The 8,909-nt window shown below is 52.4% G+C and overlaps 2 long non-coding RNA genes across 2 annotated transcripts in view; one reads left to right on the top strand and one right to left on the bottom strand.

The window, feature by feature from the left end:
- The window catches only part of LOC138173277 (uncharacterized), a 35,957-nt gene that overhangs the window by 14,114 nt on the left and 12,934 nt on the right, over positions 1–8,909 (bottom strand). The window lies entirely within an intron of this gene.
- Positions 2,629–5,841, top strand: LOC138173276 (uncharacterized). Its single transcript, XR_011171355.1, has 2 exons — positions 2,629–4,826; positions 5,602–5,841. It is a non-coding gene; the product is annotated as an uncharacterized lncRNA (long non-coding RNA).

Genomic DNA, 8,909 nt, shown 5'->3' with positions numbered 1-8,909 from the left:
TTTAAAGCAATCGGGGTTAAGTAACTTGCTCAAGGTTACACGGCCAGTTATTTCTGGGTGTGGTGCTGAGTATCTGAGCCCGGATTTGATCCAGGTCATCCTGACACTGGAGCCAGGTGACCGCCCCTAAGCAATTGGGGTTAAGTAACTTGCTCAAGGTTACACGGCCAGGTGTTTCTGGGTGGGTGCTAAGTGTCTGAGCCCGGGATTCGATCTCCAGGTCTTCTCAACACTGGAGCCGGTGCTCTTACTCGCTCTGCTACCTGTCCGCCCCCCCCCCCCCCAACTACTCTTAAGGAAAACCCCTTTGGCATCTGTGTGGAGGGGAGTGGATTGGAAGCAGAGACCAATTAGGAAGCTGTGGAAACAGGCCAGTGGGGAGGCAATGGGAGCTTGAAATAAAGGGTCAGCTGTGTGGGGAAGGAGACGTGGACAGATTGGTGGACACCAAGCTAGAAACACGAGGTTTGTCCAGTGACTGTTTTTGTGGGGCCAGTGGGAATGAGGAGTGTGGGGGGATGGCAGTACCCTCCCCAGACACCGGGGGTTTGGGAAGAGGGCTGGTTTTGGGGGAAGGCTAATAGGTGGTGGCTGGGACACAGTGAGTTTGAACATCTGTAACATCTCCAGGTTGGCGTTTTCTCCACGGGCTTTGTATTTCCAGGAGTCATCTGCAGAGAGATGATAATTAAACCCATGGGAGCTGATAAAGTCACCAAGAGGGTGTGGAGAGAAAGGAAGGCCCAAAATAGAGTCCACAGAGTCCTGGGGAGCACTGACATTTAGGGGGCACAAGAGGGAGCAAAATAGAGACTGAGAAAGATTGATTGGGCAGGTAGGAGGGGAAGCAAGCACCACCCCAGAGAGGATGGAGGGCGTAGGGAGGCAACAGAGTTCATGCTAGCAAGAGGTCAAAGGCAAGGTCTAGGAAGATCTGGAAAAGATGGCCCAGTTTGGCAATGGAGAGAGCCCTGAGAAGTCTCACCTGAGGACTGAGGGTGGGAGCCTGGTCGTGGAGGGAGGTGAGAGAGGAGAGGAAATGGAGACCAGGAGGAGAGACTCTTTCTAGACATCAGGCAGAGGAAGGGAGGAGACATCTAGCGTGAGAGCTTGAGGGGACAGCAGCATCTGGGGAAGAGCTCTAAGGTGGGGGGACACCCAGCCATGTTTGTAGGAGGCAGGGAAGGAACCAGAACAGAGGGAGAGCTGGAAGATGGCCCTAGAGGCACAGCAGCCATCTTGTTCCACCCAAGGGAACCAGAGAGGTAAAGTTATTTGGCCAAGGTCACATCCCTACGGTGGGACCAAGGTCTTCTGATTGCAAACCCAGCCTTCCTCCCAAGGCGTGGGCCAAGCTTTGGGCTCTGCCCTCTCTGGGGGCCTGAGCTAAGCCCAAAGCTGCTAGCTGCCTCCCCACCACAGGTCGGGCACAGGGATGCCCTACGATCCCCACCCCAGAGATGCAGCTGCTGGCCCAGGGCAGACAGGAGCATGGCGCCAAATGTGACTAGACACTGCCATCTGCTGCCTCTGGCTGGAATTACACCCGGGGAGTGCCCCTGGCCTGCTCTCCTCCATCTCCACCCTATGGCCCAGGCTGAACTGCAGTGGCCTGTCTGACAGCCACCTGGTACCCACCATGACAGGCGGCAGAGGAGGACTTTGGTGCCCACATAATCCATATAAAATGTAGACTGGTGCTTCTACAGCATTTCACTGACATTCTCCCATCTGAGCCTCACGTACTAAGGGTACAACCCCCATTTTATGGTGGGGATACTGAGGCTGAGACCCAGAAAGTGACCTGCCCAGGGTCTCCCAGCAGTAAGTGCCCAAGGTGGGCTCTGCCCCTGACTCCAAGTCCTTCCCTGACCCGCTGCTTTCTTTTCTGTTTTTACTAAACCCACAACAGAGATGAACAGCAGGCATTTCCTTATCAGCCACAGAGGAGGCCTTCAGCATTCAGCAGCTCCATCTCTGCCATAGCCGGCCCGCGTCGCCTTAGGAAAGTCACTTAACCACTCTGAGGGCAAGTCAGCTCTTAAAGAATATAATTTTCAAAGAAGATGCCAACCTGTACTGGTAGAGGGAGTTCTCTCACCTGGGAGTTCCAGATACCAATGAAATCATGGCTCTAGTCCCTCTCCTCATCTCCCTGGACCTAGGAAGCCTTCAGCATCCGTCATTTTGGGTGGGAACACTCCTCGACTGACCTTCCTGGGCCATGACTCCTGGGGTTCCGGACAAGGGGAGGAGGCCAGAGAGGCCGTTCCACTCGTGCCTGTTCCTGAAGAGGCCACAGATTGCCACAGACTAATTTCCTTTTTGTTCCTTTGTTCTTTCTCATGGTTCTCTCCTTTTGTTCTGATTCTTCTTTCACAACATGACTAATGCCAAGGTATGTTTAATGTGATCATACCTGTAGAGCCTGTATCAGATTGCATGGGAAAGGGGAGTGGGGGGAATTTAGAACTCAAAATCTTATAAAAATGAATGTTGAAAACTAAAACCAAATTAATTTTAAAAAGAATCCTAACTGCGGGTATTTCTGCTCTCAGGGTGGTGCATTTGGGGGACAGAGGGCCCTGCAGCCCTCAGGAGCAGGCCAAGACCAGCAGGTGAGTCCCTCCTCAAAGGTCTCCAGTTGCAGAATGCTTTGAGTTAACAAATTGTTCTTCTGGGACATAAAGACCCAGCCATGCAACCTGCCAAAAAGGCATTCTCAGTGAAGATCAGTGTCTTCTCTTGTCCGTACTGGACTTCATCCTTTCCTTTTGGGTTTGTTGGGAGGTCCTTGGGCTTCCAACCCCTTCTCTCTAGAGCCGTTCTGCCTGGGCCTCATGTTCCCCCACCTCCCTCCTCCAAGGCTCTGTCTTTGTTCCCACTCCTTCTGGTAGCTCAGGCCTCCAGCCGTGTTACAGCCCTTCTCTTGTCTGAGTCGGGTAGCTCACCAGGGTGGGACGTGATGCTTCAGAGGCGATGCCCCACTTCTGCCCTTCTAAAGGGCCTGCCAGCTTTGCACTACCCAGACACATCATCTTTGGTCCCAACGGTGACCCTGGGGAGCCAGGCTGGAGGGGTATGTTCACCATCAATCCTTCACTAAGGACTCAGGAATGCTATCCTTGTACATCAAAGACAACACATTACTCTCTCCTCCCTGACTGGCCACTCAATGAGCTAACAGCAGTGAAGGCTGGCAAACACACAGCACCTTGTCTGTCTCATCCTCAGCCCCAAGGTCTGTTTGGGTGGTTTTGGAGGATGTGATGAATGGGCTTGGACCTCGGGCATTGATAAGTACCACCTCCTCTTTGGGGATGGAGGTGAAAGGAAGCACCGTGAACCAAGGCCTGAGGGGGAAGAGGTATCCTCCTCGCTGGAGAGGGCCCTAGGAGAGGGGAGGGAGGCCCAGCTCTGGGCTTGTCCTAGCAGCATGAATGTGCTTAAAAGCTCTTCACGGGGAGCTCAGCCGCATGGGCAGGGTGGCATAGAGATCATGATGCCAAGATTGCTTCACAGACCTTGGCTAGTCAAACGTGGGGTCCCTCCCTTCTTGGCCAAGGCCCTTCCCCTGCCCCTCTGCCCACCCAATTCTGACCTTCTGGACCTAACCATTCAGCAGCCCCTATCCCACCCATTTCTGGAAACTGAAAGGTGATTTAGGAGCTAAATGCCCCTCCTATCCCCCTCCTCAGGGACTGGAAGGACTGGAAATGCTTCTCCCAGGAGGGCTTTGCTGATGGCTATGCCCCAGGGCCTCTCCTCTTCGGTTCTGCTCTTTCCCAGAGGCTCTGGGTATCGACAGGACAGGCTTGTGGCAGTCACAGCCCAGTGGAAGTGCTGGTCGAGGAACGAGGCCCTTCTTTTAGCTTGAGCCCCACCCGACTTTGTCTGTTCCTCATGACCTAACTTCCTCCAGTCTTCCCACAGCTCCCTGCGGCTCTCCCAAGTTGGCAGGCACAGTGTTGTGAAGGAGGCCTGTAACATTTATAGAACTTTCCAGGAAGTTTGGTTGTTGTGTGTGTCTTTAACTGGATTGGTCCTTTTGGAGATCAAAGAATGTTTAAAGTTTCAGTGACCTCTGAAACCAACAGCAAGCTTTCAATGGGGGGGAGGGTCTGGATCATTAGAGATTTGAGGTGGGGGATCTGGATCAGCAGAGATCCGAAGGGGGGGGGTTGGATCATTAGAGATCTGAGGTGGGGGTCTGAATCAGCAGAAATCTTGGGGGAGGGTCTGGATCAGCAGAGATCTGGGGGGAGCGTCTGGATCATTAGAGATCTGAGGTGAGAGGATTGGATCACCAGAGATTTGGAGTAAGCTAGAGAGTTTTGGCTTTGTTCTCTCCTCCATTTCTCCTTCAATGTCTCCCAGAACAGCAGTGGGAATGTTGGAATAGGATTCGTAACGCAGCAGGAAAAGGTTCATGTGACTGGCCTGTGATCCTAGGGCGTATGTGTGTGAGAGGCACAGTCCCGGGAGTGTCCACCCCTGCTCTGCTTGCCTCCCAGAGGCTGGGCTTGGGCAACTGAGCCCAGGAGAGAAGCCTAGCTGAGGAGATCTGGAAAGGGTGAGGCACAAGCAGCAAGAGCCCGAAATAGCAGGTCTAAAATTAAACTGTTTGTCTGGAGGCTGCAGGGAACCAGGGGCCCGAGCGCTTGTATCTGGGCGGGTCCCCTGGAGCCGCAGCTTCTGTGGAGAGAGGCTTTGGGCACACCTCCTGAAGCTGTCCTCCCAACTCTCCTGCACAGGCTGGAAACTGCTGGCTTTTTGGCTGTTAGCCTGTTTAATCAGAAGGAAACTGGGTCTGAAGCTGAACAAAGGTAGGCTCTTACCCCGCTGGAGTTTCCCTCTGGGAGAGAGAGAACTCCCTCCAGTCCAGCACCATTCAGAGGCCCCAAGATGGCTCCACCCAAACATATGGGGAAATAAACCCAGAGAAGTTTAAAAAAAAATGTAAAAGCACGTTCAGGCACATGGAGACACAGCGAGACGTGTTGGAATAAACTCATTTGTACCCATGAAAAGCTAGAGTAACTTGTTAAGGAAATGGGCTGCAATCTGTTGTCCCGGAGGGAATGCATACATCAGGGAGAACTCAGAGCCCCTGAAACATCTCATCAGAGTAAGTCTGGGAGGACTTAGAAAAGTGCACCTCTTCAGGAGCCAGCATGGGTTCACCGAGAATAAATCTAGATTGAGCTCGCTTCTTTTCTTGAAAGGGACTAACCAGCTTGGTCAATGGCGAGAATGCAAGAGACATGGGTTGTCTAGACTTCAGTGAACTGTTTGACAGACTCTCTCCTCTCATGCTTTTGTCCCAGATGGAAAGATGTGGGCTGGCAGATCGTGCAGAGATCAGAATGGATGAGAGGAGGGGGGGCCACTGGGACCTCATTCTCCAGCTCCAAGGGGACCCTGCCCTTACCCTCCAACCAACTATGTGCAACAATTCGATACTGACCTGGGGCAATCCCTGCTTCTGAGGTTGTTTTCCCAATGTCACCTGCTCTCACCCTCACCTATGACTTCTGACAAACTCTGATTTGGCCCAAAGCTTCCTCTGACTTGACCCATCTCTCCCTTGACCTCCAACAGGTGACCAAGGGCTTCTGCTGCCTCGAGATCAGAATCACTGCTGGCACAAGCCTCTCAGGCCTTCTCTGACGATTGGCTGACTCCAGGACCTTGTTGATCAGAGGATCTGGGCACTGCCGTTTTAACCTCTCCAATAAGAAACCTTTTCCCTGATTCCTCCAGTGGTCAGTGACTTCTCACCCTGTAGTAACTTAATATCTGTATGTTGTTCCCCCATAGAATGCAAAATGCTTGAGGAAAGCTGTTTTTGTCCTTGTCTCTCAAGCCTGGCACAGGACCAGGGCCTATGGACCCTTACTTTGTTTGTTGAGGTGTTGAATGACCTCTCCCTGCTCAACACTCCCTAAAGGTGGATGGAATGGAGGGTGGGGTGGGCTGGGTCTGGGGGACTAGACTGTGATGGGGGGACAGTAGCCCCATGTCCAGGGTGTGCCACAAGGCCCTTCCTGCCCTTTGCCTCTTGGGTCCAACCCTTTTTACCAGTGATTGGACAGTAATGGTACGTTATCCAACTGGCACGGAACTTGAAGCCAGGAGAAAAGAGTAGCTACTAAATTGGATCACAAACCAAGACCCCAAATCCCTCAAGAGACCAGAACAATGGGCTTGATATAGGATTGCAGGGCTTTGAGTTAGAAGGGACTTTGAGTCACCTCATCCAAATTTGTAGATGAGAAAACCAGGGTCTTGAAAGACCCAGGAATTTTCCCAAGGCCACACAGGTAGCAAATGGCAGAGCCAGAATTCAAACCCAGCTCTTGGTTTCAGATGTTGTGCTCTTTCCATGACACTCTTCTGACTCTCACCAGATGGAACTTAAAAGGGACAAAGAAAGACCCTTAATAGGGACAAATAGGAAGTCTGGCACTTGGGCTCAGATAAAAAGCTACAAGAAATACAGAAGGGGAGAGATGTAATTGGAAAACAATTTACATGAAAAAAGAGCCCGGAGTCTTAGTGGACCATGAGTCAACAATGGGAGATGGTGGCCAAGGCAGATCCTGGTAGGGAGCTGAAGGCCTTGCTAGCTTCTGACTTGGCTGGCTCATATCTGAAGTGCTGGGTACCATACTTGGAACTGGCAATGAGAGCACAGACATTAGACTAGAAGCTTCCTGAGGCCAGGGATTGGTTTTGTCTTTGCTTTACATCCCCAGCACTTAGTCCAGTGGCTGGCACAGAGCAAGCGCTCAATGATGGCTTACTGACGGATTGCTCTCCAGAAACACAAGGTCTGGGGTGGAGAGGGGCCCAGAAGCTGGTTAGGATAGGACTGGAGAAAGAAAGGAGGGAGGGAGAGTGGCCTGAAGAAGAGAAGGGCTGCTAGTGAGGACATGGGGGATGCCTTCAGATATCTGGACGGACGGCATAGGAAAGAGCTAGGTTCACTCTGCTCCGAAGAAGGGACAGCCCGAGCCAGCGGAGGGCGGATCTTGTCCTCACAGACAAGCTGTCTTGTTGGCGAGTGAGCTCCCCGCTGCTAGACATGTTTTGGTGGAGACTGGACACGTTGGGAGGAGTTGGAATAAGGGGCCTTGAAGGGCTCTCCCAGCTCTACAGTTCTAGGACCGATTCTCTTTTCAAACAAACATCCAGAACGTAAGCCCTAAATGAGTCATTCTTTTAAAATCATCGTCTCCAGAGACCATGCTTCAATGCTGTTGTTGACCTGTCTCAGTCGTGACCAACTCTTCCCGACCCACTTGGGGTTTTGGCCAAGATCCTGGAGTGGTTTGTCATTTCCTTCCCCAGCTCATTTGACAGATAAGGAAACTGAGGCAAACAGGGGGAAGTGACTTGCCCAGGGTCACACAGCTAGAAAGCGTCTGAGGCTGGATATGAACTCAGGAAGATGAGTCTTCCTGACTCCAGACCCAGCGCTCTGGGCACTGTGGTGCCACCGAGCTGTCCTACGTTCCCATACCTTAGTGTAAAGTGACTTAATCAGGGTGGGTGCCTCTCCAGTGACACAAGGGACAAGTCTTAGATGACAACCTTCCTGGTGGTCAGCTTCTTGGCACTCATCCAGAGTGGTCTTTGAAGAAGAGCTCCAGTCGCATTCCTTCCAGATCACTCCACTCCAGTCCCACCTTCAGTAAGAGGCCTTTGCCAAGACCTCCTCTCCCAGACTTGTGCCAGCACCTTCCTGGGAGCTCGCCTTCTAGCTCTCGGGGGCATGTTATTTACATGTGGTCACTCCCACCCACCCCCAATTAGAAGGTGGGCTCCTTGAGTGCCAGGACTCTTTCCATTTTTCCATGCTCCAGCCCCCAGCACGGTGCCTGGTGGGAAGCACTGAGAACTTGGATGATTCAGTAGGGCCTGAGACTCAGTAGTCCCTTGGGGGCATCCAGGATCCCCTCCATCTCACAAGGAAGCATCAGGGGAGATGCAGGGGCATTCGGGAGACTCTTCTCTGGAAACAATGCTTTTCTTGCTCAATGTATCTTTAGGCTTTCTTGTTGGGAATCATCTTCAGGGAAAGAGTTTATGGCAATTAAGAAAAAAATGCCACTCTCTAATGTCCAAGTTTTGGGGTGAATGTGTGGCTTGCCTTCTTCGTCCCAAATGGCGTCTCCCCATTGGCTGCCACCAGCACTTAATCAGTGGTTGCTGACTGACTGACTCACCCCCCTCCTTATTCACCATTACCAGCTCCGAATGGCTTCTCAGAGGCTCTCAGGAAATCTAACACACCCCAAAGACCCAGGATTTGTTACTGCTGAGGAATCTGGAGCAGCTGTTGGTCTGATCTACCCCACGCCCCCACCAGAAGAGGCCCCCCACTCCTGGGCGGCTCTCCTGGTTTTGAAGTCCCTGCTGACACCCACTGAAGCTGCGAGGCCTGCCAAGGCTCTTGGGCTGTGTGCCACCTCCCAAGGGAAGGGCCCAGGGCTGGCCTGGGTGCCCAGATCCGGGTCCTCTCACCAAAGGAGCAGTGGATGAATCTCCCAGTGCATCCATGTGTGGTGGTCCTGGACATGAGCACATTCACATGTTCTCACACAAATACCACCCAAATGCAGCCGAACACTTCAGACTCTTAGCCAAAGCCATGTAGAAACAGACAGCGCTGGCCACAGTCACACATGCACATGTGTTTCCAAACTGTAAGGCTCAGGCATACCATGACCACACCCATGTGCTTCCATGTACAAACATGCCCAGACACTGACTCCAGCTCAGACTCACTTCTCTCTGTCTCTCTTTCCCTCCCTTTGTCTCTTCTCCCTCCTTCTCTCTCTCCTCCCTCCCTCTTCTGTCTCTCTCTTCCTCCTTCCCTCTCTTCTCCCTCCTTCTCTCTCTCC

This window comes from Petaurus breviceps, unplaced genomic scaffold (genome assembly GCF_028583685.1).
Source record: "Petaurus breviceps papuanus isolate PSGF00001 unplaced genomic scaffold, PetGlider_PUasm1.0 567, whole genome shotgun sequence".
Taxonomy (NCBI): Eukaryota; Metazoa; Chordata; class Mammalia; order Diprotodontia; family Petauridae; genus Petaurus; species Petaurus breviceps.
This window is presented reverse-complemented; position numbering and strand designations above follow the sequence as displayed.